Here is a 10,080-nt window from a genome sequence, read left to right on the forward strand (position 1 = left end):
TGACGTCCGCGGGCGCCCCGCCCCGGCCCGCCCCCGGCCCCGCCTCCGCCCCCCGGAAATCCAGGTCGGGGCGGCCCCAGGCGCCAGGTGCGCGCGGCCCCCGCGCCCGCGCCCGCCCTGCCTCCGCCTCCCGGGCCCTCCGCCTCGCCCCCCGGCTCCCGTGGGCTCTCAGACCCCTCCCCTCCGGCTCTGCGCCCCGCCTCGCCTTGGGGACCCGCCCCTGCGTGCCGGGCGCAACCCGATGCCCGCAGCCGCCCCGCGTCCTGGCTCCGAGCCCGCGCGCGGTTAACGCTTAACCCAGCTCCGGGAGCCCGAGGCTCGAGCCGCACCCCCGGCCCCTCACCTTCGGCCCCGCCCGCCCTAGTGAGGGTTGGAGAGAGAAGGAGGCGGGGTGGTGCGGGGGGGGGGGGGGAGCCCCAGGGCGCGCCCCACCCTCGCGAGCCCCCGGCGCCCGACCCCAGGCGTTCTCTCGGAGGGCCGGGGGCCGGCGAGTCGCGGGCGCTTCCTCAGTCCCACCCGGGGCGGGGCGCGGGGTCCGGGAGAGAGTCCCCCCGGGCCGCTCGCCCCTCGCTGGGCGCTACCACAGAGGTGTCCGGTGCCCCAGGAGCTCCAGGCAAGAGGGATTAATGCCCGGGGCGCGGGCGCGGCGGGGGCAGACGCCGCGGTGGGGTTCGGCAGGTAGGCGTTCTCGCCTTCACGGTCATGGCAGGCCTGGGCGGAGGGAGGAGGCTCGCGGCCAGAGCAAGGGAAGCTCTGGGAGCTGGGCTTCAGGGCCTGGGCGGCCGGAGCCGCGGAGGGTTCACGGGCGCGACCGGGCCCCCCCTGCTCGGCACCCGGAGCTCCTGGGCCCGCCCCGCCCCACGGTCTCCGTCCCCGGACAGAGCCAGGCCCTGACCTGGGGGGTTCCGCACCCTACAGTACAGACGGAGCGCCACGGCAGCTCTGGGGGAAACGCACCTGCAGAGGGAAGGGCGAGGAGGGTCCCAGCACTGCGCCCGGCGGTGGGCGGTGCCACCTGCGCCCGGCTCAGCGGAAGGAGGGAGCTTGCACTGCGTGGGGACCTGAGGGGTCCAAGGGGGCAGGGGAGGGACCTGTGGCCAGGTGATCGGGGAGCTTGGGCTTCATCCCAAGGATGGAGCGGCGCCCAGGGAGTGCTTGATGCTGGCCGAGACCTACTCAGATGAGGGTTTCCGAGAGCTGCGGCTCCCGAAGGGCGTGGATGAGAGAACAAGACTGGGGGGGCGGGGAGGGGGGAACCGGTCAAGAGTCCAGTCCTAGCCCTGGAAGAGAAGAGGTGGGTGGGTGTTCCGGATTTGCCCCCAGACCCACCCTCCTCCCTCCTCCCTGCCCTGTGCTCTGGGACTGCATCGGTGACCCCATCCCCCACTCTCCCCTGGCTTCCTGTGAGTTTGGACTCCAGCCCAGAAGTTGGAGAATTTCCCCAGTTTCCTCCTGGCTGGCCACACACCTGTCTTCTCCCTGAGGCCCCAGGCCCTGCCCAGAGGCCCTTTCTACCCTCTTAGGACTCTGGGAAAGGTCAGTTTTCATTCCAATCCCAAAGAAAGGCAATGCCAAAGAATGTTCAAACTACCACACAACTGCAGTCATCTCACAGGCTAGCAAAGTAATGCTTAAAATTTTCCAAGGCTTCAACAGTGCAAGAACCGTGAACTTCCAGATGTTCAAGCTGGATTTAGAAAAGGCAGAGGAACCAGAAATCAAATTGCCAACATCCGGTGGATCATCAAAAAAGCAAGAGTTACAAAAAAAACATACAATTCTGCTTTATTGACTACGCCCAAGCCGTTGACTGTGTGGATCACAACAAACTGTGGAAAATTCTTCAAGAGATGGGAATACCAGACCACCTGACCTGCCTCCTGCGAAATCTCAGGAGGTATACAGGTCAGGAAGCAACAGTTAGAACTGATCATGGAACAACAGGTTGGTTCCAAATCAGGAAAGGAGTATGTCGAGGCTGTATATTGTCACTCTGCTTATTTAACGTCTATGCAGAGCACATCATGAGAAACGCTGGGCTGGAGGAAGCACAGCTGGAATCAAGATTGCCAGGAGAAATATCAATAACCTCAGATTTACAGATGACACCACCCTAATGGCAGAGAGCGAAGAAGAACTAAAGAGCCTCTTGATGAAACTGAAAGAGGAGAGTGAAAAAGTGCTGGAAAATGTTGAAACTTAATATTCAAAAAACCAAGATAAGATCATGGCATCCGGTCCCATCACTTCATGGCAAATAGATCGGGAAACAATGGAAACAGTGACAGACTTTATTTCAGGGGGGCTCCAAAATCACTGCAGATGGTGACTGCAGCCATGAAATTAAAAGATGCTTGCTCCTTGGAAGAAAAGCTATGACCAACCTAGACAGCATATTAAAAAGCAGAAACATTAAAAAAAAAAAAAAAAGTAAAAAAAAAAAAGCAGAAACATTGCTTTGCTGACAAAGGTCCATATAGTCAAAGCTATGGTTTTTCCAGTAGTCATGTATGGATGTGAGAGTTGGGACATAAAGAAGGCTAGCACTGAACAATTGATGCATTTGAATTGTGGTGTTGGAGAAGACTCTTGAGAGTCCCTTGGCCTGCAAGGAGATCCAACCAGTCAGTTCTAAAGGAGATCAGTCCTGAATAGTCATTGGAAGGACTGAAGCTGAAACTCCAATACTTTGGCCACCTGATTTGAAGGACTGACTCATTAGAAAAGACCCTGATGCTGGGAAAGATTGAAGGCAGGAGGAGAAGGGGACGACAGAGGATGAGATGGTTGTATGGCATCACTGACACGATAGACGTGAGTTTGAGCAAGCTCCGGGAGTTGGTGATGGACAGGGAGGCCTGGCGTGCTGCAGTCCATGGGGTTGCAAACAGTCGGATGTGACTGAGCGACTGAACTGAACTGAGGGCTCTGGGACCAGCCCCTACCTTCACCACCCTGTTGGTTTCACCTTCCCCTTACCCGCATCTTGGTAAGTGGACCTTTATAAAAGTCCTTTTCTCTCTTTGCATCTTTCTCCTGCCAGAACCCTGATTTCCTCTAAGGTGAGGAAGAGAGGAGGCAAGGAGGATGCCCAGTGGTCACCTGGACCCCTGCTGTCACTGGAACCAGGCGAACGGGCCAGGAGAGCGTGTGTGCAGGGGTCAGCTGCTGAGTTTGACATGGAATGGTGGAGAGACCTAAGGACACTCAGGGGAGCTGTCCAGGAGTGTTTGGGATTCAGGACAGAACTGGGGCGTCTGGAGGCATCCTAAAGTGGGGGCAGTACCTGGAGCCGTAGGGAGAGGGTGGGAAAAACAAGTAGACTAGCCAGGAACCTGCAGTGAGGACTGAAAAGGAAACTGGAGGAGGGTGAGACCATAGTCCCCCCAAGGTGACCTGTACATTGGATGCAACCTTAGCAGCTACAGGACTTTTTTTTTTTCTAATAATTATGTGAACCAATCTTGAAGTCCATGAAAAAAACAAAGATGCAAGAATAATTAGCCTGAAAGGACTTGAATAGACATGTCTCCGAAGAAGATACCCCAATGGCCGACAAGCACATAGGAAGATGGTCAATACCATTAGTCATTCAGTTCAGTTCAGTCGCTCAATTGTGTCCGACTCTTTGTGACCCCATGAATTGCAGCACGCCAGGCCTCCCTGTCCATCACCAGCTCCCGGAGTTTACTCAAACTCATGTCCATCGAGTCGGTGATGCCATCCAACCATCTCATCCTCTGTCGTCCCCTTCTCCTCCTTCCCTCAATCCCTCCCAGCATCAGGGTCTTTTCCAATGAGTCAACACTTTGCATGAGGTGGCCAAAGTACTAGAGTTTCAGCTTCAGCATTAGTCCTTCCAGTGAACACCCAGGACTGATCTCCTTTAGGATGGACTGGTTGGATCTCCTTGCAGTCCAAGGGACTCTCAAGAGTCTTCTCCAATACCACAGTTCAAAAGCATCAATTTTTCGGCCCTCAGCTTTCTTCACAGTCCAACTCTCACATCCATACATGACCACTGGAAAAACCATAGGCTTGACCAGATGAACCTTTGTTGGCAAAGTAATGTCTCTGCTTTTTAATATGCTCTCTAGGTTGATCATAACTTTCCTTCCAAGGAGTAAGCGTCTTTTAATTTCATGGCTGCAGTCACCATCTGCAGTGATTTTGGAGCCCCCAAAAAACAAATCATTAGGGAGATGCAAATCCACACCAGAAGGAGATACCACTTCATACCTGTTAGGATGACTACTGTTAGAAATTAATAATGATCAGTGTTGGGAGGATGTCTGTGGAGAATTAGAACCCTATGCCCTGTTGGTGGGAATGCAAGATGGTGTTGCTTCTATATAGATAGAACTCCCATACAACCCAGCTGTTCCACTTCTGAATATATGCCTGAAAGAGTTGAGAGCAGAGACTCAAATAGATATTTGTACACCTGTGTTCACAGCAACTTTATTTACAATAGCCCAAAGATGGCTGTATCCCAAATGTCCACCCATGGATGAATAGATAAACAAAATGTGGTCCATCCATACAATGGAATATTATTCAGCCTTTAAAAGGCACATGGATGAGCCTTGAAGACATTACACTAAGAGAATTAAGCCAGTCACAAAAAGCAAACTCTTTATGATTCCTAGAGTAATCAGATTCTTAGAGACAGAAAGTAGAATGGTAATTGCTGAGGGCGGGGGCAGGATGAGGAGTGAATATTTAATGGAGACAGTTTCAGACTCAGGAAGGAAAGTGGAAAAGCTCAGCCAGTGGATGCTGATGAGAGCTGCCTGACGACGCGGATGTACTTAATGCCCCCGAACTGCGCCCTTAGAGATGGTTGCAGTGGCAAAAAAAAAAAAAAAAAGTTTTTTTTTAAAAATAATAAATTTCATGTTTTTTATGTGTTTTACCACAATTTGTAAAAGTAAAAAAAAAAAAAAAAAGACTTCCCAAAACAATAGCCTATATAATTCTAAAAAAAAAGACTCCAGTCCTGCCAGAGTAGAACCTGTCACAGAACCAACCAGAACATTCTGTCATAGATGCCTGACTAGACATGAAGATCAGAGATCTAATTTAGCGTTTGATCACGTGCTTAGTCACTCATGTCCGACTTTTCGCTGCCTATTGGACCGCAGCCCTCCAGACTCCTCTGTCCGTGGGATTTCCCAGGCAAGAATACTGGAGTGGGCGCCATTTCCTTCTGCAGGGGATCCTCCTGATCCAGGGATTGAACCTGAGTCTCCTGTGTCTCCTGCATTGCAGGTGGTTTCTTCACCCACTGAAGCATCGGGGAAACCCCAGCATATGATTATTTGGCATTTAAAGTCTGCAAGGAAAAGGGTCTTCTTTAATAAAGAGTGTTGGGACAACTGAGTGACCATCGGAAAGAAACAAGACACTGGACTCCTATTTTACTCCAAAATAAATTCCTTATGGACCAGAAAGATAAACGCCGAAAACAAACCCAGAAAACATTTGAAGAAGACAAAGGAGACATTTAATAGTCTCACGATGAGGAAAACTGCCCGGCACGACCAAACAGAAGTCTTAAATTTTTTTTTTGATAAATTTAAATTACAAATTGCAAAGTTTTACATGTATATAATCTTTTAAGTCAAAGGATATACCACATACTGGGAAAAGGTTGTTGCTAACTGATATCCCAACCAGGGGCGGGCTCCCCAGCACAGGGTCCTGTGAGTGAGCATGTTGCTGGTAAGTTGGGCAAGCAGCCCCAATGCATGCCAAAGGATACCCATGTGGCTGTTGGCTGGAAGATGCTTAACTTCGCCCAGAATCAGAGAATTGCAAACTTATATGACCTTCAAACATTGCAGGCTTTGAAGTGGGACAGGACGGGAGTGGTGGGGAGACGGATCCACCCCCAACCAGTCTGAGGTTGGAGGCGGGGAGACAGTGCCCCTCACCTAACAAAAGCCCATGAGCAGCCAGCCCATCTGCTTCCCAGAACCTCTCCTGCAGGAATATCTGCGCGCATGTGCACACAGCCATTGCTGCTTTGCATCTGAAGCAGAGCCAGAAACAGCGCGGCCTAGGTCCATCGAAGGGCACCAGTGAAGGACATCGGGCAGCTGTGGGCACCACGTGGCGGCACCTGGGCAAGTGCTGAACCAGCTCCTCACTGTCCTGAGCAAACCCACAGCCCGCTTGTTCCTCTGCACTGTCGGTCACCAGGCAGCCTCTGCATGCGGGGAGGCCTTGTTTCCACCATTTGCCCTTGGTTCTGCCTGAATTTTTTAAACCAGGAAGCGGTATTAACAATGGCAAGATGTGCTGCTTCCCTTAGGGGATAGCAAGTGGCTCAGCGGAAAAGAATCTGCCTGCAATGCAATGCAGAAGGCGCAGAAGACCCAGGTTTGATCCCTGGAGCGGGAAGACCCCCCTGGAGGAGGACATGGCAACCTGCTCAGTATTCTTGCCCGGAGAATTCCGTGGACAGAGGAGCCTAACTGGTGGGCTACAGTCCATGGGGTCATAGAGTCGGACACAATAGGAGGGGGAGGGTCCCTGCAGAATGTGGCAGGGAGCAGCCAGCACGCCCTGTGGACCCCTGGCTCCAGGGCCAGGTAAGGTCTGAGTGGTCCCTGCGGCCTGAGGCGGAGCCTGCAGACACAGTTGGGGGTGGGAGTGGGTCCCGGGGATGCAGAAGAGAGATAAACACAGGGACAGAGGCCTCCCTGCTCTTCCTGGCCCGGGGCCTGCTGCCCTTTGAAGCCTGGACTCAGCAGCGTCGGGCGGGGCTGGGCCTAGAGCCCCGCTCTGGTCAGGGCCCCTCCTGAGCCCCACGCCCTGCTCCCCGGGACTTAGGCTGGGGTTCTCTGGCAGAACTCAAATAACCTGAGCGTCTGCCAGCCCAGCTGCTCTGTCCTTGGGGGTCGGGGGTCGGGGAGTGGCCGTCCTTTGCATTTGGACGTTTGCACACCGCGGCTCATTTCACGAGGCATTTGCTGTGAAATGAGAAAGGAGCCTCAGGGCTGTGGTAACTCCTGACCCAGAATGAAGCCCCAGCCCCAGGCCCCTTCTGGGAGTCTGTCCGGCCTTGCTGCCTCAGACCGGAGCCAAAGGTCGGCTGCAGCTGGCGCGGCAGGGGGGTGGTGGGGGCGGGACTTCCTGAGGGGCCAGCATCCCCCTGTGTTTCCTGCGTGTCTGCCCAGGCCTGTGTGGACCTGCCCGGCCCTAGGCCAACAGGGATGACCCTCAGGCCTGGACGCGGACTGAGAGCAGGCAGGGCAGCTGGGTCAGAGGCAGGGAGGCCCCTGGCCTTTCTCCCAGGTCTGCTGGCCCCCTGTCTGAGCAGCGGGTAATTATCCTAATTACCCGCAGACGGCAGGAAGACCAGTCCTAAAGCCTGGGCCACAGGGTGTCCCTGGTTAATTATTCAGCCCAGCTGAGACCCCAGCTGAAGGGGTGCCCCTCCACTGCGGGGGAGGGGGGAACCCCATCCTGCTGGGCCTGGCCTGGGAGCAGCAGATGCTGGGTGTGGCAGGCCAGGCATTAGCCCCTGCACCCCTAAACCTGAGCGCAGGTGGGAGGGGCTGCTGACGGCTGGGTCCCCGAGAACCGTGAGCCTCCCTGTTGAAGGGGTGTCTGCCTACGCCCCCCACAGAAGTCACTCCTACAAAGGGGACCCAAGGGTGGAGGGCGGTGGCCACGCCCCACCAGATGGGTGCTGCATCCATGCCGCACCCGCCCCGTCCCCATTCACGCCCCAGCCAGGGGCCCTCTTGTGCTCTGGGACGGGGCAGGAGCTAGGAGCAGGCCCAGCTCGGGAGCCCTGGGTGTTTGCTCGCACCTTCTGGCTGGCAGGCAGAGCCCACCTCTGCTCAGGTCCAGGCTATCATGCGCGGCCCCCTCCCAGCTCAGTGACACTGCCTGGAAACCTCCCACCTGGCTCCTGCCAGCAGACCCAGGTGCTTTCAGCCCCTGGTGCGGAGTTCTTGGTCTCCCAGACAATGGGCCAGTGCTGGGAGTGGGCACATGCCCAGTATTTGACAAGTGATGGGGCTTCTGCTTCCGATCAGCGGGTGGGCAAGGGTGCTTCTGGGAATGCTGAACCTCCTGTGGAAGAGGTGAGGTGAGGGAAGACACTGCCGTCTGCACACTGCCTTTGCTGGCTGAGGATGTGATACTTGGAGCTGCAGCAGCCATGTTACGACCAAGAGGAGAAGGCCAGGAGCGGAGCAGCAAGGCCAGTCCAGACCCCTGTCACTGCTGCTGAACTGGACTCGAAATAAACATGTTATTCTTTTCTGTTTGCCTGCTCAGCTTGCGGGATTTTAGTTCCCTGACCAGGGATGGAACCACAGCACCCTGCATTGGGAGCACAGAGTCTTAACCATTCAACCTACGTGTTGCAAATGAGTTTGCATGTCGCAACTGAAGATCCCCCGTGAGGCAACTAAGACCCAGAATAGCCAAATAAATTTTAAAATATTTTTTTAAATCCTTGCCCTAACCAAAGACTTTTTTTTTTTAACTCTGGACACTTAGTTCATTTGTGTATTTTAACTCATGCACACATGCTCTTTGAATAGCTGTAAAAGTTTAATTAAAAGTCAACATTTTTGAGCTGCATCACATCAGCATCTATAGACACTGCTACACACCACAGCCTACCTTGGCGTCCTGCATGCACGCTGACTGTCGCCTGGTGTCTGCTCCGACCCTGGCAGCACCCACAGCCCCACCTGCTTGCTACTCCAAGCCCAGATCCTTGCTTTACAGCTTTGGCCCATATCATGATGCGCTTCAGTGTCTGTTGCACCCCAAATACATACACTATGCAGACTTCGTTCTTCTGATTTGATGGCCCAAACAAGAAAGTATTAAAATGTTCCAAGGCCTTATGGTCTCAAACTGGACCCGCGTCACATAAGCAGAAACCGGAATTCTTTCAAGGAGAGAAGAGTGGTTGCAGCCTCCCTGGGGCAGGAAGGACCAGATGAACCAACTCCCAGGGATCAGAGCAAGACACTGCATGTGGCTAGCATGCTGTTTCCTCTCATGGGAGATGAACAGGCTTTCCGATGATTTTAGAATGGGACTCTGGCTGAGTTGTCATTGTTGTTTAGTCACTAAGACATGTTCAACTCTTTGTGACCCCATGAACTGCAGCACTCCAGGCTTCCCTGTTCTTCGCTATCTCCTTGAGTTTGCTCAAACTCACGTCCATTGAGTCAATGATGTCATCCAGCCATCTCATCCTCTGTCATCCCCTCCCCCTCCTGCCCCTAATCTTTCCCAGCATCAGGGTGTTTTCCAATGAGTCAACTCTTCACATCAGGTGGCCAAAGTATTGGAGCTTCAGCATCAGTCCTTCCAATGAATATTCAGGGTTGATTTCCTTTAGGACTGACTGGTTTGATCTCCTTTCAGTCCAAGGGACTCTCAAGAGTCTTTTCCAGCACCACAGTTCGAAAGCATCAATTCTTGGGTGCTCAGCCTTCTTTACGGTCCAAATCTCACATCCGTACATGACTACTGGAAAAACCATAGCTTTGACTATACAGACATTTGTCAGCAAAGTGATGTCTCTGCTTTTTAATACACTGTCTAGGTTCATCATAGCTTCCCTTCCAAGGAGCAATTTTGTGACTGCAGTCATTGTTCACAGTGAATTTGGAACCCAAGAAAATAAAATCTGACTCTTTCTACATTTTCCCCATCTATTTGCCATGAATTGATGGGACTAGATGTCATAATCGTAGTTTTTTTAATGTTGAGTTTTAAGCCAGCTTTTCACTCTCCTCTTTGACCTTCATCCAGAGGCTCTTTAGTTCCTCTAAAGAGGAACTGGCTAAGTTAGGTGTACGATTCCCACACGAAAACCACTCACCAGGGGAGTCACACAGGCTTAAGTTTCTCGTGGTTTCTAGTGTCAGATTTCATGAGCAAGAAAAGAAAAGAAAACCACATACTCTATCTTGATGTGTTTTCTTAATGTGGTTCTTACTAAAATAATGCAACCTGATTTCTCTTATTTTTGTTATAAAATTTAAAACACATAATTTCGACAATTTAAACATTCTTAGTTTATTTATTTATGGCTGT

The 10,080-nt window shown here is 52.9% G+C and overlaps 1 long non-coding RNA gene across 1 annotated transcript; it reads left to right on the top strand.

Moving 5' to 3' along the window:
- Positions 1-106: 106 nt before the first annotated feature.
- LOC139038667 (uncharacterized) lies at positions 107-8,490 on the top strand. Its single transcript, XR_011491708.1, has 2 exons — positions 107-678; positions 1,647-8,490. It is a non-coding gene; the product is annotated as an uncharacterized lncRNA (long non-coding RNA).
- Positions 8,491-10,080: the final 1,590 nt, after the last annotated feature.

Source organism: Odocoileus virginianus, chromosome 16, assembly GCF_023699985.2.
Source record: "Odocoileus virginianus isolate 20LAN1187 ecotype Illinois chromosome 16, Ovbor_1.2, whole genome shotgun sequence".
Classification (NCBI taxonomy): Eukaryota; Metazoa; Chordata; class Mammalia; order Artiodactyla; family Cervidae; genus Odocoileus; species Odocoileus virginianus.